The following is a 26929-nucleotide window of genomic DNA, read 5'->3' on the forward strand; positions in this document are numbered from 1 at the left end:
GAATAGCGGTATACACTACGCATAGATCCGTCACCCCCCCACGTTGCTAGGACCCGAGATATGAATGACAAGCCAACATTTTGCAGACAAGTATGCAAAAGATCCGCAAATAACATGAACTTGCCCACACGTGCTGTGAGACCCAATCAGAGACCAGAGTATTGGAGAGCATATTTTGCAGAAGGAGAAATTGAGGTCAAGCACTTTTGCTTGGAGAGAACTCAGGGTCCTGGCCGAGAACATGGACAATATGCCTGCAGCCTGTTATATATCCAACAAGCTAAAATTGTAGGCGTACAAGAGGACATGCAGGTTTAATGGCGGCGGTTTCACTGCCGGAGCTCGGTCGTCCAGTTGCAGTTGCCAGCCCCAGCTTTTGGCCGAGCTGAAAGAGAAGATTAATAGATGTGAGTTCTCTATTACTAGGATACAATACTGTAATACACATGCTTGCTTTACTTTTAAATGTCATTTCAAAGCTTTCCAAAGACATGTCCAAACCAAAATATAGATCTGCCTCCAGGCTAGAAATGTTACTCCCCCTCCAATGCTACATGATTTGGTACAGTTGAATTTTTTTTTTACATTAAATTTACTATCCCTACTGATTGAGGCCCAAACTCCAGACCAATAAGGCTTGTTTGGGAATTAAACTCATGACCTCAGTGCTGTGAGGCAAAAGTGCTAACCAATAAGGCAACATGCTGACATTACCTTCCAAACATTTATAATATTACAGTGGCAGATGTGTTATATTGCAAAAACATTGGAACGCCATCTTTGGGGACAATGCTCACAGTTGGCCTAAGCTGATTTTCACATGTTACAAGGCCTTACCCAAATACCTCCTGTAAAATGTCTCCCTAATCAGACGCTAATTACATGTTAAAAATTTAGGATCATAAAAAAATTAATACTTTAGTAGTAATTTAAATAGTAATAAGGATATTTCCACAACCTTAATCCCAAAGCAAACATTGTTACATACCATCTGAAAGTGGTGTGTGTCTGTCAAATTTAATTCCTTTTATTTAAAGATTTCTTTATATCTGTATTAAAATGCATGTTTCAAAATGTTTGTTCACATTATTATCTGTCTAGATGTTTATAATTGAGAGCAGGTTGAACAATTTACAATAAGCTTATGTGTAACATGTATTTTAACAAACCGTAGATATCGTGCCCGCCAACAACAGGCGTTGGAGGAGGCGCCAGAGGAGTCGGCAGAGGAGGTGGCGGAGGAGCCAACGTTGGAGGTGAAGAAGGTGGCCCTTGTGGAGGAGGTGGCCCTTGTGGAGGAGCTGACCCTGGAGGAGGAGGTGGCTGCCACACAGGCGGTGTTGAAAGAGCCCTGTGGGCTAGATTCATTTTGGATCCAAAAACATTAAGAATTATAAATGCTCCTTGGCCTTACAAAGTTGCATTTGAGCAGGAGGTAAATGTAAAATATGAAGACATATTTATAATGTGGATAGAGCATGTTGTAGCTCAACTTTGAATGTCAGAGTAAAAATCAAGTGTTTGTTTGTGTGTTACATAAAAAAAAACATTACTTTCCTTATGTGCAAAATACTATCCTAACACTACCCCGTGCTAATTAAAAACATGTGCTGGTTTGGACAAAGCTCCACTTTTATTCCTTTCCATAATGATTCAGGCCCACAAGCTGCACACAGATGCTAAGGTCATGTTTGGTATTCAAACTCATGACGCCAATGCTGTGAGACAGAAGTACAAACCACTAAGGTAACAGTGCAGATCTTACCTGGCTTATATTTTTTCGCAATAATTAGAATGTATTTATTTTTTCAAGTGAATGTTGCCTTAGTGGTTAGCCAATCCACCTTCCAACAATGTGTCAGACGCAGTCCCCGCATCGTGATCAGGAAGCGGGGACGAGTGCCTGTCATTTCCAACTGAGGGAGTCCTGTTGCTAGGCAACAAGGAAGCAGTCTCCCCCGGCCGTCAGAAGCGCTGTCTGAGCAGGCAGGATAGCGTGCCCCATTGCTAGGCAACGGGATGCTATTTCCTAGATTCTGTCAGCAGTCTATGACTTCGTGACCGCTGACCAATCCTGTCCCGGGTCCTTCTGTTTAAACCTGACTCTGGCACCATTAGGGTGCCAGAGTATCAGTTCTACTTCCTGCCTCCAGCATTCCTATACTTATACTTTAGACCAGGGTTGTCCAACCCACGGCCCAGTACGCCTGTAAATGTGGCCCAGAAGGAGTTTTGGTTGTGGCAAGGGGGCAGCACTGTTAATGGAAAAAAAAAATCCTGCAAAAAAAAAAGAAAAGAAAATACTTACCTTGCGGTCACGTCAGCTGGTACTCCGTCTCCCTCCCTTGTCTCCTCCTCCGTGCGGTGCTCGCAGTGAATGTCGGGCATGATGTCATCACGCCCAACATCCATTGCGGAGCGCAGCACAGAGGAGTCACCCGCGCGAGAAGAACAATCAGCAGCACAGAATTGGAGAAAAGAAGAGGACAGGAGAACAAGCCGATTAATAGGTAAGTTAAGGGGGATTTTTTTTATTATTTCAAGGGACGCTGACCAGTGAATAAAAGTCACCTGGTCCTGGAGCATCATGGACCTTATCTCCCTGCTACATACTTCTACTTGTAATACTAATGGGGCATTATATATTATTCTCTTTGGCCCATTATAAGTTGTTATCCCTTAACTAACATAGTGGTGTAATTAGCAAAACAGGTCACAATTTGGGGTCACAGTGATGTATATGTCAGGTACCGCAGGCCTGGTCAGGGCACCCTGATATACAATGCCTGGCATAAATGCACTTTATTGATATTGCATCGAAACAATACAAGAAGTGATTATAGTATAATAACTAGAGAGGATTTTTTGAACAGGGCGATTGAAAGGTAAGTATAGGGGGATTTGAAATAAAAGTGATAAATATATATATATATATATATATATATATATATATATATATATATATATATATATATCACTTTTTTTTCTCATATATATATGTTAACTATGTTTTCTATGGTTTTTTGGATGATCAGCTATCGTTATTGTTAGTGTATCTTATGTGCGGCCCAAACCAACTCGTCGTCTTCCAATGTGGCCCAGGGAAGCTAAAAGGTTGGACACCCCTGCTTTAGACCTCCTGTATTTGACCCGGCTTATTCGACTACTCACTTGGATTCAGTTTTGGGCTTGTGTACCCTCCTGGTTTGACCTCGGCTTTCCTGATCATTCTCTTGAATCTCCCTCAGAACTGCATTGTCCTCTTGGTTTGACCCGGCTCATCCTGACTACCCTCTACGCTATCATACTGGTAACTGTCTTGGAGAACCGCGACCTGCGCACCTCTAGCAGCGAAGTTCAAACCTCCTTGCAGGGGTCCCTGGCAAAAACTGGGGGTGTGTTAGACTCTGCGCCTCCCTGTACAGTAGAGCTAATACTAGTTAGTAGCACCATCCAGCTCTTAGTCCTGACAGTATTCTCTGGCACTATGGATGGACAGGGTGAACCGTTGGCAAAAACATTTATTGCTACACTTAGCCCAGCGTGTGGAGCAACATGAAGCTAACCTGGCTCAATTGCTTCAATGCATCCAGGAAGTGGTTTCCTGTCTGGATTCTCTTCAAGGATCCCTGATCATTCAGAATCCTGTTCCAGCTATAACAGCACCAACCACATCTACTACCGCTGCTGACGTCAAATATGATGGGAATCCTAAGAATTGCAGAGTATTTTCTTCCAAAAGAGCGAAAGTGGCTTATATCATCTCCCTTCTCACTGGACAAGTGCTCGCCTAGGCCTCACCACTCTGGGAACGAGATGACATCTCCCTACACAATTCCTCAGGCTTTATTGAGAATTTCAGGAAGGTGTTTGATGAACCAGGTCGTGTTTCATCTGCTGCTTCCAGCCTGCTTGTTCTTCGTCAGGGATCACTATCTGCCGGTCAATATGCCGCCCTGTTCCGGACCTTAGCCTCAGAGTTGAAATTGAACAATGAGGCTCTGGTAGCCACCTTCTGGCTGGGCTTAGCTGATCGCATCAAGGATGAACTGGCATCCTGTGACCTACCTCCCAACTTGGATGATCTCATCTCTCTCAGCAGACATCCGCCATCAAAAACGCTCTTTAGAGAGAGACAAAACTCACCGGGTCCTTCCGCGTCTGGCTCCTCGTTTCCAAAATCCTGCTTCTCCTGCAGAGGAACCCATGCAGATTGGACTCTCCTGGCTGTCTTGTGAGGAATGGGAACCCCGCATTAAGAATCATTTGTGTCTCTACTCTGGAGAATCTGGTCATTTACTGACTTCATGCTCCAAGAAACCGGGAAACGCTCTCTCCTAGGCGATGAGAAGGGGGTCGTCCTAGGATCCAGTTTTCACACCCCCGTTCCCTCAAGAATGCGGATTTCCTTATGCATATTACCCTCATTACTTCAGATGACTCCTTTTTCTGCTCTGCTTTCGTGCATTCTGGATCTGCAGGGAACTTCATTTATTCTATCTTGGTATCTAAACTCCATTTACCTTTCCATTCTTTGCCGCAACCTCTGGTCCTCACTGCAGTGGATGGTAACCATGTCAACAACGGTTCCATCACCTGTATCACGAGTCTGGTCCGGTTGCAGGTAGGAGTTCCTCACACGGAATGGATCAAGTTTTCCCGCAATCCATCGATCCTATCATCCTGGGGTTACCATGGCTAAGGACACATACTCGGCAGTTCAACTGGACTTGGGGCCCTTTCTGCAGGGAACATTGCCTATCCAAAATCCTTCAAGTTCCTTGTTTATCTGTATCGGCCCATTCGGCTCTTCCTGAAACCTATATGGAATTTCTGGATGTGTTCAGCAAAACTGCATCTGAAAGGTTGCCGCCACATCGTCCATGGGATTGTCCTATCGTTCTGATTCCTGGTAAAGCCATACCCAAGAGACGGGTGTATCCTTTATCTTCACCCGAGGCCAAAGTCATGTCCGGGTATATATCCGAGAATCTTCAACGAGGTTTCAGAAGAAAATGCTCTTCCCCGGCAGAAGCTGTGTTGTTTTTACAGAAGAAGGATGGGTCCTTGAGACCGTGTATCGATTATTGTTGTCTCAATACAATTACAGTTAAGAACCGTTATCCTCTACCTATGATTCCGGAATTATTTGATCGGTTTTGCGGCGCCCAAATATTATTCAAGCTAGACATGAGAGGCACCTATAATCTCATCCGGATTTGCAAAGGTGACGAATAGAAAACTGCCTTCAATACTCGGGATGGGCACCACGAGTACCTGAAATGCCCTTTGGGTTTTATTAAAGGATTCTCTACATTAATTGCCCCCATCACCACCCTTACTAGGAAAGGGGGTTTCTGTAAATTTTGGCCTTCTGATGCTATAACGGCTTTTAAAACTCTATCAAAGAAGCCTTTATCGCGGCTTCAGTTCTCAAACAGCCTGACCAAGATGAACCCTTCTTTCTTGAGGTTGATGCCTCCTCAGTTGGCATTGGGGCAGTTCTCTCTCAACGGTCCCCCTCTGGACTTTTCAAACCCTGTGGCTTGCTTTCTAAAAAATTTTCTTCATGTGAGAAGAACTACGGCATTGGGGACAAGGAACACCTGGCCATCAAGGCTGCATTAGAAGAATGGCGCTATCTTCTGGAAGGTGCTCAACACCCCGTTACAATTATGACAGATCACAAAAATTCGACGTACTGTCACACGCCGGGTCTTCGGTACATCTAAAGACCCGGCTCACTTACCTCTCCACTGGCGTCCTCGCTTCCCCGCGGCCGGGTGCCGTCTTAGGTTCGGGTCTGCGCATGCGCAGACCCATTTTCTTCTTAAAACCTCTTCTCTCCCCTCATTGGTCCTCAGATTGCCTCCCACTATTTAAGACACCATCCTTTCACGTTCAGTGCCTGTTCTTGGTCTTCATTCTCCTAGGAACAAGCTGTGGATCTTCATCCTCCTAGAGTTCTGTCCTGCTGTTCGCAGATCATCACTCCACCATTCCAGTGGCAAAATCCTGCAGTCCGCAGACCATTGCTTCATCCTCCTAGTGTTCTGTCCTGCTGTCCGCAGATCATTACTCCTCCATTCCAGCATTGCTGAATTCCGCTGATTCCCACCATACTTTCTAGAGGGCCGTGACCTGCTTAGAGGAAGCCGCTAAAACCATACCCTCCTGCGGGGGTCCCTGGAGAAGACCAGCCGCTGCGTTAGACTCTGCGCCTTTGGTGAGTAACAGTTATTTGGCAAGATCAGGGTCCATGAATCCTAGATTTATGTGACATGTACCTTCAGGGGGCTCAGTATCTTAATCCTCGCCATGCCCACTGGTCCTTATTCTTCTCTTGTTTTGATCTAATTTTGACCTATTGTCCAGGCATCAAGAATTTGCGAGCTGATGCCTTGTCTAGATTTTTCAATCCTTCTGACATTACTTCTCTTGCAGCTTCTCAGACCATCCTTAATCCAATCAAGGTTGTGGCCTTAATGGGTTCTTTGGTGGATACTTCTCACAGGCACAGGCGAAATGACAGGCGCCCATCCCCGCTTCCTGATCGCGATGCCGGGGCCAAGAAAACTATTGCCCTTCTTTCTAGGCATTACTGGTGGCCTTTCCTTGGTTCTGACATCCGCAAGTATGACAGGCTTGTATATACAAGCCTGTCATACTTGCGCTCGGCATAAAGTCCCCAGGCAACCACCCTCCAGACTGCTTCAACCTCTTCTTACTCCAGTTTCTCCTTGGTCCAGCATTTCTATGGATTTCATAACAGATTTACCTCGGAGTCAGGCCTACATTACCATTTGTGTGGTGGTGAACCGTTTCTCTAAAATGGCCCACTTCATTCCATGTAAAGGTTTACCTTCCGCTTCTGAACTTGCACATTTATTCATTACCAACATATTTCTTCTCCATGGTTGTCCACAAGATATCATCTCAGACCATGGTGTACACTTCATCTCAAAATTTTTGTAGGAGTCTGGGAATAGATCTTAAATTCTCCTCCGGTTACCACCCCCAGACCAACAGCCAAACTGAACGGATTAACCAAGACCTGGAGGCCTTCCTATGGTATTATTCTTCTGAACACCAGTCATCTTGGAGTGATCTCCCTTGTTGCGCCAAGTTTGCTCACAACAATCACGGCCATACTACTACTGGATTCTCTCCATTCTTCACCGTGTTTGCAGATATCCTGTCCTTTCTAGTCTGGCAGAGGTTCCTGTCTCCTTGGTCCCTACAGTCGATACTGTAATTTGCGACTTTTCTAAGATCTGGAGTAAAATTCAGACGGAACTCACGGAATCCACTTGAGGCTACAAGCGATCAGGCGATCACCATCGCAAGAAGCTGCCGGTTTTGCAAATAGGGGATCGTGTTTGGTTATCACCTCGCAACCTCAGACTTGGTGTTCCTTCCATGAGTTTGGCCCCCGATTCATTGGTCCTTGCTCCATCTATCAAGTCATCAATTCAGTCTCCTATAAGCTTCACTTATCTGCTTCCCTCAGAATCCACAATACTTTTCATATCTCGTTGCTCAAACCATTGGTCATCAATAAATTATTTAAAGAACCTTCTTCTCCCCCTCCTGCCAAGACCTCGGATGGCGATGAATATGAGGTGTAAAATATCCTTGACTCTCGTCTCCTTCGGGGTAAAACTCAATTATTGGTCCACTGGGAAGGCAATCGACCAGGAGAAAGATCATGTGTCGACAACGAAGACTTACATGCTCGTTTATTATCTGATTTCCTGAAAAAGAAAAAGAGAGGAGGGGAGTACTGTAAGGCGCCGTCCCCGCATCGGGAACAGGAAGCAGGGACGGCCGCCTGTCATTTCCGGCCGAGGGAATCCTGTTGCTAGGCAACAGGGAAGCAGCCACCCCCGGCCGTCAGAAGCGCTGTCTTAGCAGACGCGATAGCGCGCCCCATTGCTAGGCAACGGGACACTATTTTCTAGATTCGGTCAGCGGTCTATCATGCCCTGACCGCCGACCAATCCTATCCTTGGTCCCTCTATTTAAACTTGACTCTGGCACCATTATGGTGACAGAGTATCAGGTCTATTTCCTGCCTCCAGCATTCCTATATGTATAGTTCAGACCTCCTGTATTTGACCTGGCTTGTTCGACTACCCACTTGGATCCTGTTTTGGGCTTGTGTACCCTCCTGGTTTGACCTTGGCTTTCCTGACCATTCTCGTGAATCGCCCTTGGCACTGCATTGTCCTCCTGGTTTGACCCGGCTTATCCTGACTACCCTCTACGCTATCACACTGGTAGCTGTCTTGGAGAACTACGACCTGCGCACCTCTAGCAGTGAGGGTCAAACCTCATTGCAGGGGTCCATGGTGAAAACCGGGGGCGCGTTAGATTCCACGCATCCCTGTACAGTAGAGCTAATACCAGTTGGTAGCACCTTCCAGCTCTTAGTCCTGATACAATGGAGTCTGAGTTCGATTTCTGACTAACGCCCTTTATCTGAGAGGAGGTTGTATGAACTCTCCTATGTATTGATTATGGAAGAGCACGCTACGCATTTTGTAACATAAATTATATATATTTGCATAATACACTAATGTTTATTTAAATATGCATGTTTATTTATGCTAACAAATTATTATGAGATGCATGTGCATCCACATTCTCAGTTTAAATCAAACACATTACATGATCTTTCATATAAGTAAATACGAAAGTGTGTTGATTTAGCTCATTAACACTTCAAAGTCATTTGTTCTAGGATAGTAAGCATGTAAGTGTTAAAACGCAAAATTAGGTAACAAGAGTTCTGCACAATACACTCCGATTGTGTTTTTAACTTTGTAAACAAACCCTTCGCAATTCCCACGTCTGCCGTTACGTAACACCATCTTATCTTTAAATAAGAAGTGAATTTTAAGATTAAGGATCAGCGGGCTCGGATTACCGAAATCCGAGCCCACCCGAACAGTGCGGATCCGATGGGTACTTCCGGCGACCAAACTAATCTAAAGCGAGGCTATGACATCCAAGTCTCGCGTCGGATCTCGCGAGACTCGGATGTCATAAATGCCCCGCTCGCGGCCGCCATCTTCATTCTCCCTGCGATCACTGTCGAGGGAGGTTGATATCCTGTGCTCTGTTATTATACTAATTTACTATAGTCAAGTGGTCCTTTGTCCAGTGCTCTGTCCTGCTGATTCCAGTGGTGCTTTGGCCAGTGTCTGTCCTGCTGAGTCCAGTGGTGCTTTTCTCCTGAGTTTTTTTGGGCTAAGTCCATAGTAATTTTATAATTATAATAAAATCTTCTAAAAATTAAAGAAAAAAAAAAAGAAAAAAAATTAATAAATAAATTATTTTAAAAGTATAAAAAATATTCTAGAGCAATATATTCCTGCAGTCCCAAATAATAGGAACTGCAATCTATATTACTACGTTCACTGTTTCTGCAGTCCCAAAAAATAGGATCTGCAATCTATATTACTACGTTCACTGTTTCTGCAGTCCAAAAAATAGGAACTGCAATCTATATTACTACGTTCACTGTTTAAGCAGTCCAAAAAATAGGAACTGCAATCTATATTACTACGTTCACTGTTTCTGCAGTCCAAAAAATAGGAACTGCAATCTATATTACTACGTTCACTGTTTCTGCAGTCCCAAAGTGTGTGTAGTTTAGGGGTACACTCTCTTGTGCTGCATATAATGGAGAACAAAAATTTGGAGGATAAAGTAGGGAAAGATCAAGACCCACTTCTTCCTAATGCTGAAGCTGCTGCCACTAGTCATGACATAGACGATGAAATGCCATCAACGTCGTCTGCCAAGGGTGATGCCCAATCTCCTAGTAGAGGGCAGGTAAAATCCAAAAAGCCAAAGTTCACTACAATTAGTAAAAAAAGAAAATTCAAATCATCAGAGGAGAAACGTAAACTTGCCACTATGCCATTTATGACACGGAGTGGCAAGGAATGGCTTAGGCCCTGGCTCGTGTTCATGACTAGTGGTTCAGCTTCACCCAAGGATCTAAGCCCACCTCCTCCCCACCCCTCTAAAAAATTTAAGAGACTTAAGCTGTCATCAACAACACAGCAAACAACTCTGCCTTCTAGAGAGATGTCATCACAAATCCTCAAGGCGAGTCCAAGTGTGTTGGTGGTTGCGAAGCCTGACCTTCCCATCACTGTACGGAAGAGGTGGCTCCTTCCACCATTTGCAGCACGCCCTCTGCATATGCTGGAAGGATCACCCACAGTCCAGTTACAGATTTGGTTAATGAAGGTGTGAATGTTGTACACCGGGAGGAGGATATTGATGTAGCTGGTGCTGAGGAGGAACTTGACGAGGAGGATGCTGATGTGGTTATCATAAATGAGCCACCAGGGGGGGGAAACAGTTGTTGTCCATGGGATGAAAAAGTCCATCGTCATGCCTGGTCAGAAGACCAAAAAATCCACCTCTTCTGTCTAGAGTTATTTTTATCCCAATCTGGACAACAAATGTATGGCCATATGTAGCTTATGTAAAGCTCAAATAAGCAGGGGTAAGGATCTTGGCCACCTAGGGACATCCTCCCTTATACGTCACCTGAAGAACCTTCATAATTCAGTGTTTAGTTCAGGACCTGTGGCTAGGACCGTCAGCAGTCCAGGGACACCTAAATCCCTTGGTCCTGTTGGATACACACCACCAACACCCTCCTCGTCAACTTTCTCCACGATCTCCATCAGATTTAGTCCTGCAGGCCATGTCACCAGCTAGACTGAGTCCTCTTCAATATGGGATTCATCCGAGGAATCCTGCAGCGGTACGCCTACTACTGCCGCTGCTGCTGTTGCTGCTGGTAGTCGTTCATCTTCCCAGAGGGGAAGTCGCAAGAACGCTACGTCTTTCACCAAACAGTTGACCCTCCAACAGTCGTTTGCCATGACCACAAAGTACGACAGTAGTCACCCTATTGCAAAGCGGATAACTGCGGCTGTAACAGTTATGTTGGTGTTAGACGTGCGTCCGGTGTCTGCCATCTGTGCAGTGGAATTTATACAAGTTGAAGGAGGTATTGTGGCCCCGGTACCAAATTGGGTACCGGGACCACTCCACTTCACAGTCCAGAAATCTTTGTATCAGATATTAAACTACGTTCACTGTTCCTGCTACATCAAAAAAGCATTAACATGCCCTGCCATCAACAAAAACAAGAGGTAGTGACGCGCTTGAACTCCACCCTCTATATGCTGCAGAGGATGGAGGAGCAGAAAAAGGCCATTCAAGCCTACACAGCCACCTACGATGGGCCACGTGTTGGTGCCGCCGACTTGTGTCGCTTTGCTTAGACATCCAGCTACCTCGGTGCAACCTTTTGAACTAAAAACAATATTGTGAGGTGTGAGGTGTTCACAATAGACTGGAAATTAGTGAAAATGAATGTTATTGAGGTTAATAATAGTGTAGGAGGGAAAAAAAAAACGAAATATGGATTTTAGCACTTTTTATGCTTTTTTAAAAAAAATCAGAACCCAAAACCCAAAATCAGAACCAAAACCTTTCGTGGGGTGTTTTGGCAAAACAAATCAGAACCCAAAACCTCAAGCTAATCAGAACCCAAAACCCAAAACACTAAGATGAACTAACTGCTAAAGATCGTTACATCTTAATTTCCATTGTGTAAATGACTTAAGATGGGTGTGTCTCTTAACTTCTGTGCCTTGTTGAATCACACATTTCTTATCTCCCCGTTTGTTCTTAAAATACTCATCACAACTTCCGCACAAGATAAGATCAGTAATGAATCAGTATGTATCCACTTATTAGGATAATTGGGTAGAATTGTTGTCACTTTCAAACCTGCTCTGTCATTCCCCGATAGAATGTTAGGTTGAGTTGGGTACGTGTTAATGGGGACGAGAAGCCCGACACTCGTCACACCTACAGCAAAATTCTGATTGCAGGAAAAAAACAAATCCAATGAAAGAAACTTACCTGAAAACCGAAGATCCAGCTTTCCGATGGCAGCGCATGCAGACAGGCAGTCATTCTGATGAGACAGCTGTCCAGGCACATCACTTTCACGTCAGTGCGCCGTACATTCATGTTCATTTTAAGCGCCAATGTCTGAACCTCACAGGCTAAGTGTTTAAACACTTAGCCTACGATGCCTTCGAAAAGCTGGATCTTTGGTTTTCAGGTAAGTCTCTTTATATTGGATTTGTTTTTTGCTACAATCGGAATTTTGGTGTAGGTGTGAAGCCTGTCGGGGTTCTCATCACCGTTAAGATAATTACCACTGGTTAGGTCTGCCGTTCTGAGATCCTGAGCGTCTTATCCTGTTTAATACTTGATTCCTGATTATTGACCCACCATGTTCCTGCCTTCATGATACCTGGACCCTTACTTTGTACTGTGCTGATCGCCAGGTCCATCAGGTGAATACGGGTGCAGGCCCAGCCCTTCCATTAGGCAGCATTAGGCTGCTGCCTAGTGTGCCGGGACCTGGAGGGCACCGCACACAAGTTTTTTTAAATGAAAAATTCTTCATTGCATTGCGGTGGCCAGCAGCTATTTCAATGTGCCAGCAGTGTCTCTCCCTGACAGAGTGTCAGAGATGTCAGTTTGTCAGTGAGAGGCACTGCCGGCACATTGAAACAGCTGCTGTCAGTAACAGTGTGTATAAAGTTATTTGCAGGGCCCTCCCCCTCCCCTTCCAGGATGCTGTGCTCCACTCCACTCCCCCTCTGAGAAGAAGGTGAGGAGCCATTGCTGAAATATGAGTCCCTCACAGCATCTACTGCTGACTGCTGTGCTGATCATCCAGGAGGGAAGAAAAATAGGTAAATGTTATATTGTAATTAAAATATTTTTTAAAAAAATTAGGAAATAGGGTGCTCCATCCAGGAGTAAAAACTGAGGGAGTATAGTGGGGAAGTAAAAGCTATGGGGAGGGGGGGAACATGAAAATGTATAATGATTATTTTTTGGTATTGTATTTTTTTGTTTTTTGTATTTATGTATACTCCCCTGTCTCTCTCAGCTACCCCCTCTGGGCCACCTTTTCCCCTCTCATCTACCCCCCTGTGCGACCTTCTACCTCGTCCCTCTCATCTACCCCCTTGTGCCACCTTCTCCCCTGTCCCTCTCATCTGCCCTCCCTGAGCCACCTTGTCCCCTGTCCATCTCATCTACCCCCCCCTTGGGCCACCTTCTCCCGTGTCCCTCTCATCTACCCCCTTTGTGCCACCTTCTCCACTGTCCCTCTCATCTACCCCCTCTGGGCCACCTTCTCACCTGTCCCTCTCATCTACCCCCTCTGGGCCACCTTTTCCCCTGTCCCTCTCATCTACCCCCCTGTGCCATCTTCTCCCCAGTCCCTCTCATCTACCCCATGTGCCACCTTCTCCCCTGACCCTCTCATCTTCCCCCCCTGTGCCACCTTCTCCCCTGTCCCTCATCTACCACCCCGTGCTGCCTTCTCCCCTGTCCCTCTCATCTACCCCCCCTTGTGCCACCTTCTTCCCTGTTCCTCTCATCTACCCCCCCTTGTGCCACCTTCTTCCCTGTCCCTCTCATCTACCCCCCCATTGGGCCACCTTCCCCCCCTCTCCCTCTCATCTATCCCCCCCACGCACAATCTTCTACCGACATTCTCATCTACCCCCTGCACCATCTTCTCCCCTGTTCCTCTTACTTGTCATCCTGCAGCCCACTTCCAGCACTGGTTATATATGTGTTTAAAAATCCAAATTTATATAGTGTATGTCGTGTAATGGACAGGAAATAGAAAATTTGTCATTTTCAAATTCAGAAGCTATGATTTGTATTTTTCTCCACATAGTTAGGATCTATTGCTGTGCAAAAAATACAGGTGTAGCCGAGAGCGCTTAGATTTTTTTACTACAGTGAGAGAAATTTGTATAGGTTACACCTGTATTTTTAAGGCTACCAGCTACACAGCAATAAAAAAACAATGATGTGGCTAAAAATAGAAGTCATAGCTTAAATTATAATACATATTATATCAGCAAGTAACTGTAAATAAATTACAGCTGTTACTGCAGTAACATGCCATCGGGCAGAAGTGGAGCTTGGACAGTGTTGAAAGCATCAGGTATCTGGACTGCAGCCTTGCCAGCCAGGAGAAGGTAAGAGTTGTTATTTTTTTTACACTCCACTTTGAACCAAATACTGACATATTTATTTATATATTGTTTGTTTTAGACTGCCTATGGAGGGGGGGCAGGGCCGGTGCTAACCTCCATGGCGCCCTAGGCATTTTTACAAAATCGGCGCCCCAGCCCCCCCCCCCCGCAACAATCGGCGCCCTCCTCCCCCCTCACCCCGTCTTTCCTTACCTCACCACCGCCGCCTCTCTGCTCCGTCTCCTCCACTACACTCCAGAGCCCGGCGCCCTATGCAAGTGCCTAACCTTGCCTAATGGGAGCGCCGGGCCTGGGGGGGGTCATCATCATCATCATCAACATTTATTAATATAGCACCACTAATTCCGCAGCGCTGTACAGAGAACTCATTCACATCAGTCCCTGCCCCATTGGAGCTTACAGTCTAAATTCCCTAACATACACACACAGGCAGAGAGACAGACTAGGGCCCAGACAGTCATTGGGTCTGACTGACTAGGTGGTCTGCCTTTAAATTTAAGTTATTTAAGTAAGTTATTTTTTTTAATTACTACTTTAAATATGTCTCGCAATACAGTGGCTCCCAGTCACCGATAGGAGAAAGCCGTGTGGTGACCTTATCACTGCGCGGCTTGCTGTCCTGTATCTGGGAGCCCCCACATCACACAAAGAATATTTAAGTAAGTTTATTGGGGAGCTGGTTTACAGAGGCATGGAGGTTTGTGTGTTTTTAAAATTATTATTTTAATTTTTTTCATCGCAATGCAGGGGCTCCCAGACACAGGCTGGGAGCGTGCTGTTCGGTAACTTCATCAAGGCATGGTGCACTCCTTTTCTATCAATGTCTGAGAGCTGTCACATCCCATCAACAACATATGGGGAGTTTATTGGGGAGGGGGTTTGTGGTGGAGAGGAGCAGGGAGGGGGGTTTGTGGACCTGGTATTCAGATCTTCATCTAAGTTATAAAAATAGAGCAAACCCAGTAAATCAAATAACAAGCAAAAAACATTTATTGATCAAAATTAACATTAAATTAAAGTATGTGAACCTTTACTTTTAGTAACTTGTGTGACCTGTAGGAATTTTGGCCCATTTCTTCTTACAAAACTGCTTCAACTTATGAATGCTGGTTGCCTTCCTTGCAGGAACACCCCATTTTATGTCTTGCCACAACATTAAATTAAGGTCTGGGATTTGAAACTACCATTCTAAAATGCTAAATTTTGTCTGCCATTTTCAACCTTTTTTTTGGTAGACTGTGTGTTGAGAATTGTTGTCTTGCTATAAGACCCACCTTAAGTTGAGCTTTAGGTCACAGACAGATTCCCTGACTTTCTACTGTAGAATTTGCTGGCACAATACAGAATTCAAAGTACCATCAATAATGGCAAGCCGTCCTGGTGCCTTTGCAGCAAAACAGCCCGAAACCATGATAATGTTGGGATGAGATTCTTATTTTAGAATGCACTGTTTGGTTTTCTCCAAACAAAATGTTTCTAAATTTAGCCAAAAAGTTCTATTTTAGACTCATCTATCCACAGAACATTTTTCCAGTAGTCTTCTGGCTCATCCTTGTGGTGTTTAGCAAACTTTAAACAGGCAGAAATGCTCTTCTTGGACAGTAGTGACTTCCTCCCTGCTACTTTCCAATACACACTATTCAGAGTTTGTCTGATGGTGGACTCATGAACACTGACATTAGCCAGTGCAAAAGAGATTTGCAGATCCTTCGACGTATCTTGGGTTTCTTTATGATTTCCCGGAATATTTACTTTGTTCTTGGCATGGCTTTTGTTGGATGACCACTGCTCGGGAGAGAAACAATGGTGTTTAATTTTCTCCATGTCTTTACTATACGCCTGACAGTGGTTTGATAAAGACTAAGGCCTTTAGAAATAGTTTTGTAACCTTTTCCAGCCTGATGAAAATTTACAACTTTTTTCTGAGGTCCTCAGAAATATCCTTTGATCGAGACATGGCAGGCATTCACAAACCTGTGTGGTGAATACCAGTCTTTGGTAGTGAAGTCTCAGATTAATGCTTTTTAATAGGGCTGGTCCAGTCACACCTGATTAACTGAACTGATAATTTTAGAAGTCCACATACTTTTTCCAACAAAAAAATGTAATGTTGTTGTTTCTTTGTTGGGGAGGGGGGGTTTGCAACACTAAAGGTAAGATGGTTATAGAGGAGTGGCAGAGTTAGTTAGGCACTATATTCTCCCCTCTACAAGTCTAGCCTTAACCTCATGGCAATATGCACGCTCTTTCATTGAGATAGTGGGGACTCCACAATATATATCGACAGGGCCCACATTTGCAAAGGCCTGCCCTATGCACCACACTAAATGTTTAGCCCACCTGGGACCCCCCTCTTCAGAAAACAGGAGATACTTCCTCACTGTTTAGAAATATTGTGGGCCTGATTCATTAAAGAAAGTAAGGCAATAAACTGAGTAACTTTGAACCGGCAAAACCATATTGTATTGTAGGGGAGGTAAATTTAAAATGTGAGGACAAATTTATAATTGGGGTACAGCATGTCCTGGATAAACCTTTATGGCTAGATTTACCTAGCTGCGGTTTTGAAAAAGTGGAGATGTTGACTATAGCAACCAATCAGATTCTAGCTATCATTTTGTAGAAGGTACTAAATAAATGACAGCTAGAATCTGATATGGTTGCTATAGGTAACATCCCCACTTTTTCAAACCCGCAGCTTAGTAAATCTAGCCGTTAATGTCAGTGTAAAAGTAAAGCTATCAAGTATGTGTCCTACATGAAAAAACAACCAGTATTTTCCTTGTGTGCAAAATAATAAACTCATTTGCATCCCTTACATTGCAACATGGTTTTGCCAAAGTTCAAAGTTACACATTTTTTTGCTTTACTTTCCTTAATGAATCAGGTCCCTTTGTTAAATTGTGCAAATAATGTTTATGCAAAGTAATGATCCAATGTTCCAAAATTTCTGCAGCATGAATTTTTACCTTTTACCCATCCATTAAATATTGTATTATAGATTGCAAATATTGTCACTTCTATCATTGTGCAAACTACAAAGAAGCAGATACCACTAATTTATTTATACAGTAATAAAATTTACATTTTTCAATTCATTATTTAAATACTTCTGCAATCCAAAACTTGCTGCCTGAAACGGATGCTTTAGGTAGTGTGATAAAGTACTGCATTCACTGGAATCTCACACAGGTTTGCTGAACCATTTCACTTATTAGCAGCTGTAAGGATGGCTAAAATAGTTTCAGTGGTTGTACAGCAGTCATATCCAGCAAAAGTATCACAAAATCTCCCCCCACATATATCTGGTAAACAGTAGTCTGACTACTAGCCGGCCACTTACAGGCATCGGTGGTCCCGCCCACAAATACAAACAGTGGGCCTGATTCATTAAGGATCTTAATTTAAGAAACTTCTTATTTCAGTAGCACACAAATATCAACTTTGAATTTCAGTGTACAAATAAGCTATCAAGTATTTGTGTGCTACATGAAAAAACAGTCAGTATTTAACTTATGTGCAAAACAGAATACTAATTTGCACCCCTTGCATTGTAACATTGTTTTGTCCAGGAGACTGAAATAAGAAGTTTCTTAATGAATCAGGCCCAGTGTCTTTATCCTCCACCAAAGCACTACAAACAAATCACAATCACAGCAACACAAACCAATTACACCCATGTGGAACACCTGTATATGTGCTGAAAGAGGATCCCAGGGAAAATGTAACCCTGTCTGCAGTCTGCTGCTGTAGACTAGCTGTGTTTTTACCTATTTTCTTATAGGGGAACTGTGACAAATATGCCTCTTTGCCACAATAGTTACAGGCTTATTTTATACAGTGGGTACCCTATTGTACTACAATTCTGGACTTACTGAAAATAGTTTATAACCTCTGGTGGACACTACGTGTCTGAAGTTTACATACTTCCCAACATTTCCAAACATTTAAAAAAAAAAAAACAACAACTGAATAAATCTGACTATACCACCAAATTACCCAAGTTATGATTGAAAGCTGAAATGTGCTGGTAAATAGACGGGCATTGCTTCGTATCCCTGTATGTGACAACATTGTGGTTTTTGCATTAATAATTAGAATGTAATTATACTCTATTTTGTACGCTAATAAGAAACTGTTCAATAAGAAATACAATTCTCTATGTTTTCCACAACAAAATAGCTTAGACCTAGCAAATAAGAGGTAAAAGAGGAACAATAAGCAAATTGTTTCCTGTGGACTCCAATCCTGCTCAGCAAAAGTCCAGAGAGATTATCTGTAGAAAGTTCACACTGTAAACTGGTTCCTTTATATTTAGACTGTGTACAGGAAATTGTGATTTATTGGTAGAATATGAAGTTTTCTTGCTCTCATACAACTTTGGCTTGCTGTAGTTTAAAAACAAAAACATTAAAATTCATTAGAACCATCTGAGAATCCTTCACATATTGAGGCAACATTTTGTTTTCAATTACAATTTGAAAGTACTTTAGTCAGCATATTACAGTTCTTTATGAAACATTTAGTCTAAAATGCAAGCTAAATTGTGCAGAAAATGTGTACATCTCTTGTATAAATATGACACACACAGGGTACTTTTTTTCAGCTGTTAGCAAGAAGTTTTATGAGGTAATTAGGTGTATTTTGCCTATGGTGATAGTTTTGTGCATTCCACTGAAGAGCACTTTCATCCCATCAGAATTTTCTCAGGATTTAACCTTGGCCTTTCTCCTAACCATTTAAGGGCCAGATTCATTAAAGCATGTATATGCCGATTTTTAGGGTATCATACGAAAATCACTGGACAAAATGCCAGTAAACACAGTCATATCCACTCCATCTCCATCTATATTTTAGCAGATATAGGAAAAATGAAGGACTTGCTGTATTACACAAACATATACTAGAGATGTTCACTGATCACCAATGTTCTGGTTTTGGATCTGGATTAATTTCGTGTTTTGGTTTTGGCAAAACCGCCTTTGCGTGTTTTGGTTTTGAATCCCTATTTTTTTCTAAAATCCCTATTATTTTTGCTAAATTCACATAATTTTGCTCTTTTTTTCCCTACATTATTATTAACCTCAATAACACTAATTTCAATAACAGTAATTTTCACTCAATTTTTTTGACCACCTCACAGGTCACAATATTATTTTCATACACTTTCAAACAAAGAATGCAGTGACCTGGATGCTAAGTGACAGAGCAATGACACAAACACATGGCAGTTCATAGCACATCTAGGAAACATTGCCACACAGCAGTGGCAGAAAAGTGGTGCAAGATGGAATTGTCTCTTGGAATAGGCAATGCTGTAAAGCGATGGAGAGATGCAGTAGTCAGTGGGTTGCAGGGTGGATACCTCTGGAAGAGGTGGTAAGATGAGTAGCTTGCGGATTGCAGACCTCTGGAAGAGGCGGAGAGATGAGTAGCCTGCAGATTGCAGGGTTGGAGACCTCTGGAAAGGAGTTGAGAAGAGTAGCCTACGGGTTGCAGAGTTGGATACCTCTTGGAAGGTGGTGAGATGAGTAACCTGCGGGTTGCAGGGTTGGATACCTCTGGAGAGGTGCTGAGAGGAGTAGCCTGTGGGTTGCAGGGTTGGATATATCTGGAGAGGTGGTAAGATGAGTAGCCTGCGGGTTGCAGGGTTGGATACCTCTGGAAAGGTGGTGAGACAAGTAGCCTGTGTGTTGCAGGGTTGGATACCTCTGAAAAGGTGGTGAGATGAGTAGAACAGGTAGCAATATTATGCAAGGTGTTACCACAGGATAGTGGAGTAGACACAGTGGCTGAGATGATCTGCGGATAGATGCGCTGGGAACTTCAGACAACAGGTAGTAATAATCTGCAGAGCGTTACCACAGGATACTGGAGTAGACACAGTGGCTAAGATGATCTGCGGATAGATGCGCTGGCAACTTTAGCAACAGGTAGCAATAATCTGCAGAGCGTTACCACAGGATACTGGAGTAGACACAGTTGCTGAGATGATCTCTGGATAGATGTGAGGGGAACTGCAGACAACAGGTAGTAAAAATTTGCAGAACGTTACCACAAGATACTGGAGTAGACACAGTGGCTGAGATGATCTGCGGATAGATGTGTTGGAAACTCAGAGAACAGGAGCCAGGGAACAGGAACAGCAACACAGGTAAATGCAACAAATGATCTGGAAAAGGTAGCTTGGGACAGGCAGGCTTATATAGGCCAAAAGCAGGTTTAAGCTTCCAGTGATAACAAGGCAGGTAAGAGCAGTCTAATTACCACAGTGGCCCCTTTGGTGGACAGTGGTACTATAGGCAGGATACAAATATATACAAAAGGTCCAACAAAGTACCTGCAGATAGGAGCTGCAGGATGCAGGTTGTGACAATCTAACAAACAGTGCTGTTAATGAACTCTACTGTGGCAAGTCATGCACCAGTGGAAGCAGTTCTTGCCAGTGATAAGAAGAAGGCCATTGTCATGCCTGGGCATAAGACCAAAAAATCCACCTCTTATGTGTGGAATTATTTTTACAGAAATCCTGACAACAGTGGACTAGAAATTTGTAGCATTGTAAAGCCATAGTCAGTAGAGGTAGGGACCTTAACCATCTAGGAACCTCATCCATGTTACGCCATTTGAAGCAAGATCATGGGAAGCTTTTGTGAAAATCAGAAACTTATGCTAAAAAATAGAACAAGCGGTCTGACATAAGCTACCTCCCTTTTCTCAGCTAGATCCCAGCACCTGCAATCCAGGGGCAGATCTAGGAAATTGCTATACCCGGGGCGATTTAGGGGGGGGGGGGTGATTTAGACCCTGCCCCCTTTCCGACATCTAAGGCTGCCGGCGCTTCTCTGATTGTGTTTAAAACACAATCAGAGCAGCCAGGCAGCACACTGTCACTGCTGAACGGACCTGCTGAACGGACTTGCTGTCGGCAGCAAGCCCCTGCTAGGGGGGGGGGGGGGCGATTGCCCCGATCGCCCCCCCCTGGATCCACCACTGCTGCAATCTAAACCCCCAACACCTTTATCATCAATATCCTCACAAGTGATCGAAGTTAGTCCTGCATCCAAGTTGCTAAGGTGAGATGACTCCTTCTCTATCCAAGACTCCTCGGGAGAATCCTTGAGCGTTAGTCCCACTGCTGCTGCTCCTGCTGCTGGGGGTGGATCTTCAACCCAGAAGCAAGAAGATTACTAGTAGTTTACAACAATTGACTGTTAAACAATCCTTTGCAAAAGGAAGCAAGTATGGCAACTGTCAACCAGTCGCACAGCGAATCACAGGCGCCATGGCGACTATACTAGTATTAGATCTGCATCCAATATCCACCTTTAATGCAGCAGGAATAAGACAGTTAATTGAGGTCCTGTGTTCCTGTTACCAAATTCCATCTCAACACCATTTTACTAGACAAGCAATTCTTCACCTGTACCAGGAGGTTACAAAAAAAAATATTGGACTACAAAATTACATTCTACCCACTGTATACTTAATCACAGATATTGGGACAAGCGAAACTGGGAAAACTAAAGATTATATGACTGTGACATCCCACTGGGTTGATAAATCGCCTTCACCAGCAGGAACAGCAGCAACATCTAACAAACAACGCCAGATCATTCAGAGGCAGGCTACTCTATGTATCCTTTGCTTCACTAAGAGACATATTATTATTATTATTATTATCATAGATTTGTAAGGCGCCACAGTGCTCCACAGCGCTGTACAATAGGAAAGACAAGGACATACATAAAACAGGACACACATAAAACAAGAACAGACAAGGCAGACAGAATGAATGGAGACATGAAAACAAAAGGTATAGGGGACCCTGCTCATTAGAGAGCTTACATTCTAAAGGGAAGAGGGCACAGCTGAAACAAGAGGAGTGTGTGTGGCTCAGAGTGGAGATTGGTATAGTTGTGAGGGTGCATTAGTGTGAATAGTGCTATCGAGGATAAAGTCACCTCTTAAAAAGAGATGGGTTTTCAAAGAGTATCTAAAGATTTGAAGGCTGTGGGAAAGTCTGACTGAGTGTTTTAAGGAATTCCATAAGTGTGGAGCAGCACGGGAGAAGTCTTGTAGGCGAGAGTGAGGGGTCGTTATCAGTGACGAGACAAAGCGCAGGTCAGAGGTAATACCGCTGACAACCTGTTTGAAAAGGGATGTCATTGCAATATGGCTTATCCTGCTTGGACTCTCCTGAGGATATGTGATTTCTGATAACGCCACCAATATTGTTAGAGCATTATAGCGGCAGGAATTCCATCACATTCCCTGTTTTTCTCACACAATCAACTTGGTGGTATAGAACTTTTTAAAAAATGATGATGACATGCAGGAAATGCTGTTAGTGTCCTGAAATATTTAGGGTCATTTTTGGCATTCTGCAACAGCATGTAGGAGAATGCAGCAGCTGCAAGAAGAATATAATTTAGGGGGAATGTACTTTAGTCCAGCTCAGTGGAGAATACTTTCCATGTTGTGCAAGGTGCTGAAACCACTCGAAGTAGTCACTTGTGAAGAGAGTGCAGACACTGTTAGCTTGAGTCAAGTGATTCCCCTAAATAGACTTTTTGAAAAGCAGCTAGAGAAATTGAAGGAGGAAATTAAATAAAGCAATTCCGCTAATTATGTTGGACTTAAGGTTAAGTACTTTATTAGCTTCGCCAGGATCCGTTTTCTGCATTCTGCAACAACATGTAGGAGATTGCAGCACCTATAAATATAATAGAATTTGCCCTGCCACAAACTGAAGCAAGATGTGGTTACATGGTAGAATTCCACCCTTTATATGCTTCAGAGGATGGAGGTACAGCAAAAAGACATCCATGCTTACTCAACAAGCCATGACATTGGTAAAGGAGGGGGAATGTACATTAGTCCAGTGCAGTGGACAATACTTTCCGTGTTGTGTAAGGTGCTGAAACCATTCCAAGTAGTCGCCAGTGAAGTGAGTTCAGTATATACTGGTAGCTTGAGTCAAGTGATTCCCCTAATTAGACTTTTGGAAAAGCAGCTTCAGAAATTGAAGGAGGAGATGAAACAAAGCAATTCTGCTAAGTATGTCAGACTTGTAGATTAAGTACTTTTATTTGCTTCGGATCCAAGAGTTATTAAGATCTTGAAATCGAATCATTACATTTTTGCAATTGTGCTTGATCCTAGGTTTAAGAGATATGTCTTCTCTTTCTTTACAACTGACCCATATCTCAAGAGATGCAATGAGCTCCTGGTCAGCAAGCTGACAGCTCAAGTGGCAAATGACACAATGACATTTCCTCCTTCAGTTTCTCTGGAAATTGCTGCTAGGAAAAATCCTAGCTTTCCCAAGACACCCAGATTGTGCAGATAAGTCTGCACAACATTTTGACATTTGGTCTGGTGTAAAAGAATTGCCCAAAAATCGTGACAGCTCTTCTGTAAAATGAACTACAAATTCCATGAGGAAGGCCATTACCGGCAATTACATCAAAGCACACAGACTTTTGTGAAAGTGGATTCCAGCGGGGATGAATTAGTATTGTTTGAGGATGATATACACACTGATTAGGGTGAATATGATGACACTGTAGATTGCAGGTGCTGAGATCTAGCTGAGAGAAGGGAGTTAGCTGATGCGGGTATGCTTGGTAATATGTTGGGTAGAATGGCATGTTTGCAGCATGGTGGCTAAGTGGTTAGCACTTCTGCCTCACAGCGTTGAGGTCATGAGTTCAATTCCCAACCATGACCTTATCTGTGTGGAGTATGTATGTTCTCTCCGTGTTTGCGCGGGTTTCTTCCAGGTGCTCCGGTTTTCTCCCACATTCCAAAAACATAATAGTAGGTTAATTGGCTGCTATCAAAATTGACCCTAGTCTCTCTCTGTCTGTCTGTGTATATGTTAGGGAATTTAGATTGTAAGCTCCAATGGGGCAGGGACTGATGTGAATGAGTTCTCTGTACAGCACTGCGGAATCAGTGGCGCTATATAAATAAATGGTGATGATGATGATGAGGTTGGCAATTTTATGTTTTTCTAAAGTAAACTTTCACCTTTATTAGAGGGTTTTTTTCTTTAAAAAGGTACAATTTTCTTATTTACATTTTGGTTTCCCTGACTTAAAAGCTCTATGCACTTGATCATAGGCTTTAGCACATGAGGTAGATAGATATGTATCATCAGACTGGAGAGTGACAAGAACAATGTGATTGAAGACTGGGAAGTGACAAGGACACTGTGACTGGAGAGTGACAAGGACACTGTCACCCCTCCTGTTTCTGAGTGACCTATGGCACAGTAAAATGTGACTGGAGACTTTTAATAACACTGCCAGGCCTATTATTTGAATTTCTGTTTCAGCAGTAAACACTGCCACCTCTCCTATTTGTGGGTGAGCCATGGTACAGTACAATGTAACTGCAGATTTTGAAGAACACTGCCAACCCTATTATTTCTATTTCAGCAAAGACAATTAGCATTGGAGCTGTCCTGTTGGTGTGTTAGCTAGATAACACAGTACAATGTGACTGCAGATTTAGAAGACCAAGACTGTCAGCCCTATTATTTCTATTTCAGCACTGAAAATTAGCAATGGAGCTCTCCTGAATGTCACTGGAGACTTTGAAGAATACTGCTACCCCTCCTCTTTCTTTTCTAGCTATGATGCTGCCCAAATGCACTAGAGACTGCCAAGAACTGTGCTACCCCTTCTGTGTCCATCTGTGAAATGGTGCTGGATCGCCATGGAGGGCGGTACTTATAGAATCCAAAACTCACAGCATCCGACGATGTAACAGTGATGTTTTGCCTCGTTTTCAATTTCGAGGGTGCACGAAAGTACCGAGCCACCTCGGCTCGGAACGCGGATCGCCGAAGTTCGGGTGTGCTCGGTTCTCGAGGAACCGAGCCTGAGCAGCTCTAATATATACCAACTCTCACTAGATCAGCACATCTTGACAGAATTTAGTTTCATTTCTTAGTTATATGTACTTATTTTCTGTACAACAAAGATGGTGTATCCTGCTGAACACAAACATTTCTAACAAATTAAAATCACGTAATCTCCTCCTCTGGTGGGCAGTCCAACATTGCAGGCTGGAAAACAGGGGTGGACAAATAATTCCACTGCATCAATTAAACAATTAAAATAGTGTCCACTTTTGGTTAATTCTACATATATAATGAAACTGCCTCCCTCACCCTGTCACCCTAACTGATATTTGTACTAAATCACTAGTCATCCATGTATGGATAAGAGCTATTAGCTATTCAAACAACTAACACGGGGCTATGTAATTCATGTAGCACCTGACTGCAGCTTAGTGTAAGGTAATCAAAGCTTAATGGTCTTAGTTGAAAGCCCCATTCTATCCCCAATTTGATATTCACATATTTGGAGGCATTGATCAAAATTTATTAACAAATCTTTTTCTGATAGAATACAGGTTTTTTTCACATTTTCTTGGACAATTTTCCATTTTTTTAATCTATGGCATTGTTAGAATTTACTTAAAATGTAGAAAAACAGGGAAAATACATTGGATGCCCTCCACAAACACAAAATATTAGTGAAGTCCCAATAAATGTGAACAACTGTAATGAAATTAGACAACAGAAAGACAATGTGCCCAATCCTAATGGTTCAGAGGTATAACACGTAAGATACTGTTCGAAGCCCTGGTTGGCTCTTTCTGTTTGAATATTGGTTTGAAGGTTATAGGTTGACAAGAATGATAAGTTTTTGTACCTAGGTTATTACAGAATGCTTTCCAAAATTTGTAAATGAACTATGAACCTCAATAACTGACATGCAGAATGTTATTGAAAACCCGTATGAATGGCTGGATAAGCCAACCAGTCAGAAATGTGGAAAATGTTTCAAACCATTTCCCACAAATCTGATTGTTTGGCTGGTCATTGCCAGTAACACAGAGCATAGAAGATTATTGGTTTCATTCCTTTTGTGCCACCACTACTACTGGTAGAATTGCTTATTCAATTACCCATTGGATTTTGCCTGTGTATACTTGATGTAATTCTCAATATCTGTACCTATTTTCTAAGTTTAAAGAACCTAAAACAACTATATTTAACACAATAAAAAATATTAACATCTATATGCTCAATATAAATATGAAATTATGCCTAATGGTATCTTGCCTACCAAATAGCCAGGCTATAAACAGATGTTTGTGTGGGATGTAAAACTATCCCTTTTGTGAAATGTGCCAAGGTGAGTGTATATGATTTTAAATACATATTTGGTGCATAGTGAGTATACTAGCTTGTAAGAAACTAGGACTTTTGACAATGAGTTGTGAGCTTGTGTTTTGGCAAAATATACCATATCTTTTTAGTATGTTTGATATACAGTATACAGATTAATACTGGTCAGGACCGGATTTGGCATAAATGTTGCTATTTTTTTGTTTCAAATATTACATCTATAGGCTATGCAGTTAAAATATAAACATATAGCTATTTTTTTCCTTCTTGCAAATGTTATTTTAAGGGCTAGATTTACTAAGAATCGTGTTTGGTGGCGGTTTGAACCGTCATGCATCGCCGCGTTTTTCCGACGTATTTGCAGGTCAAACAGCCGGATTTACTATTGGGTGGTTTTAATGTTCAATGTCAATCCGCCGTCGATGTAATGGCCGTTTTGATAGAAACATGGCGGTTTTGCTTCAAAACAGGACGGTTTAGTTTTCTGCCGTTTTTTTTAAATAGTCACCTTTTTCATGCCGTTTTACCATTGGCTATTTTCTCCGTCAGGGGATTTGACATCAGAAGCACTATATAATTCACTGGA

General features: G+C 42.9%; 1 long non-coding RNA gene across 1 annotated transcript in view; it reads right to left on the reverse strand.

The window, feature by feature from the left end:
• Nucleotides 1-17797: 17797 nt before the first annotated feature.
• LOC142160368 (uncharacterized) overlaps nucleotides 17798-26929 on the reverse strand; it is a 59467-nt gene continuing 50335 nt past the window's right edge. The window contains exon 3 of the long non-coding RNA XR_012693184.1: nucleotides 17798-18523. This is a non-coding gene — a long non-coding RNA (uncharacterized LOC142160368). The remainder of the gene's footprint in view (nucleotides 18524-26929) is intronic.

The sequence above is a fragment of the Mixophyes fleayi genome, chromosome 6, assembly GCF_038048845.1.
Source record: "Mixophyes fleayi isolate aMixFle1 chromosome 6, aMixFle1.hap1, whole genome shotgun sequence".
In the NCBI taxonomy this organism is placed as follows: domain Eukaryota; kingdom Metazoa; phylum Chordata; class Amphibia; order Anura; family Limnodynastidae; genus Mixophyes; species Mixophyes fleayi.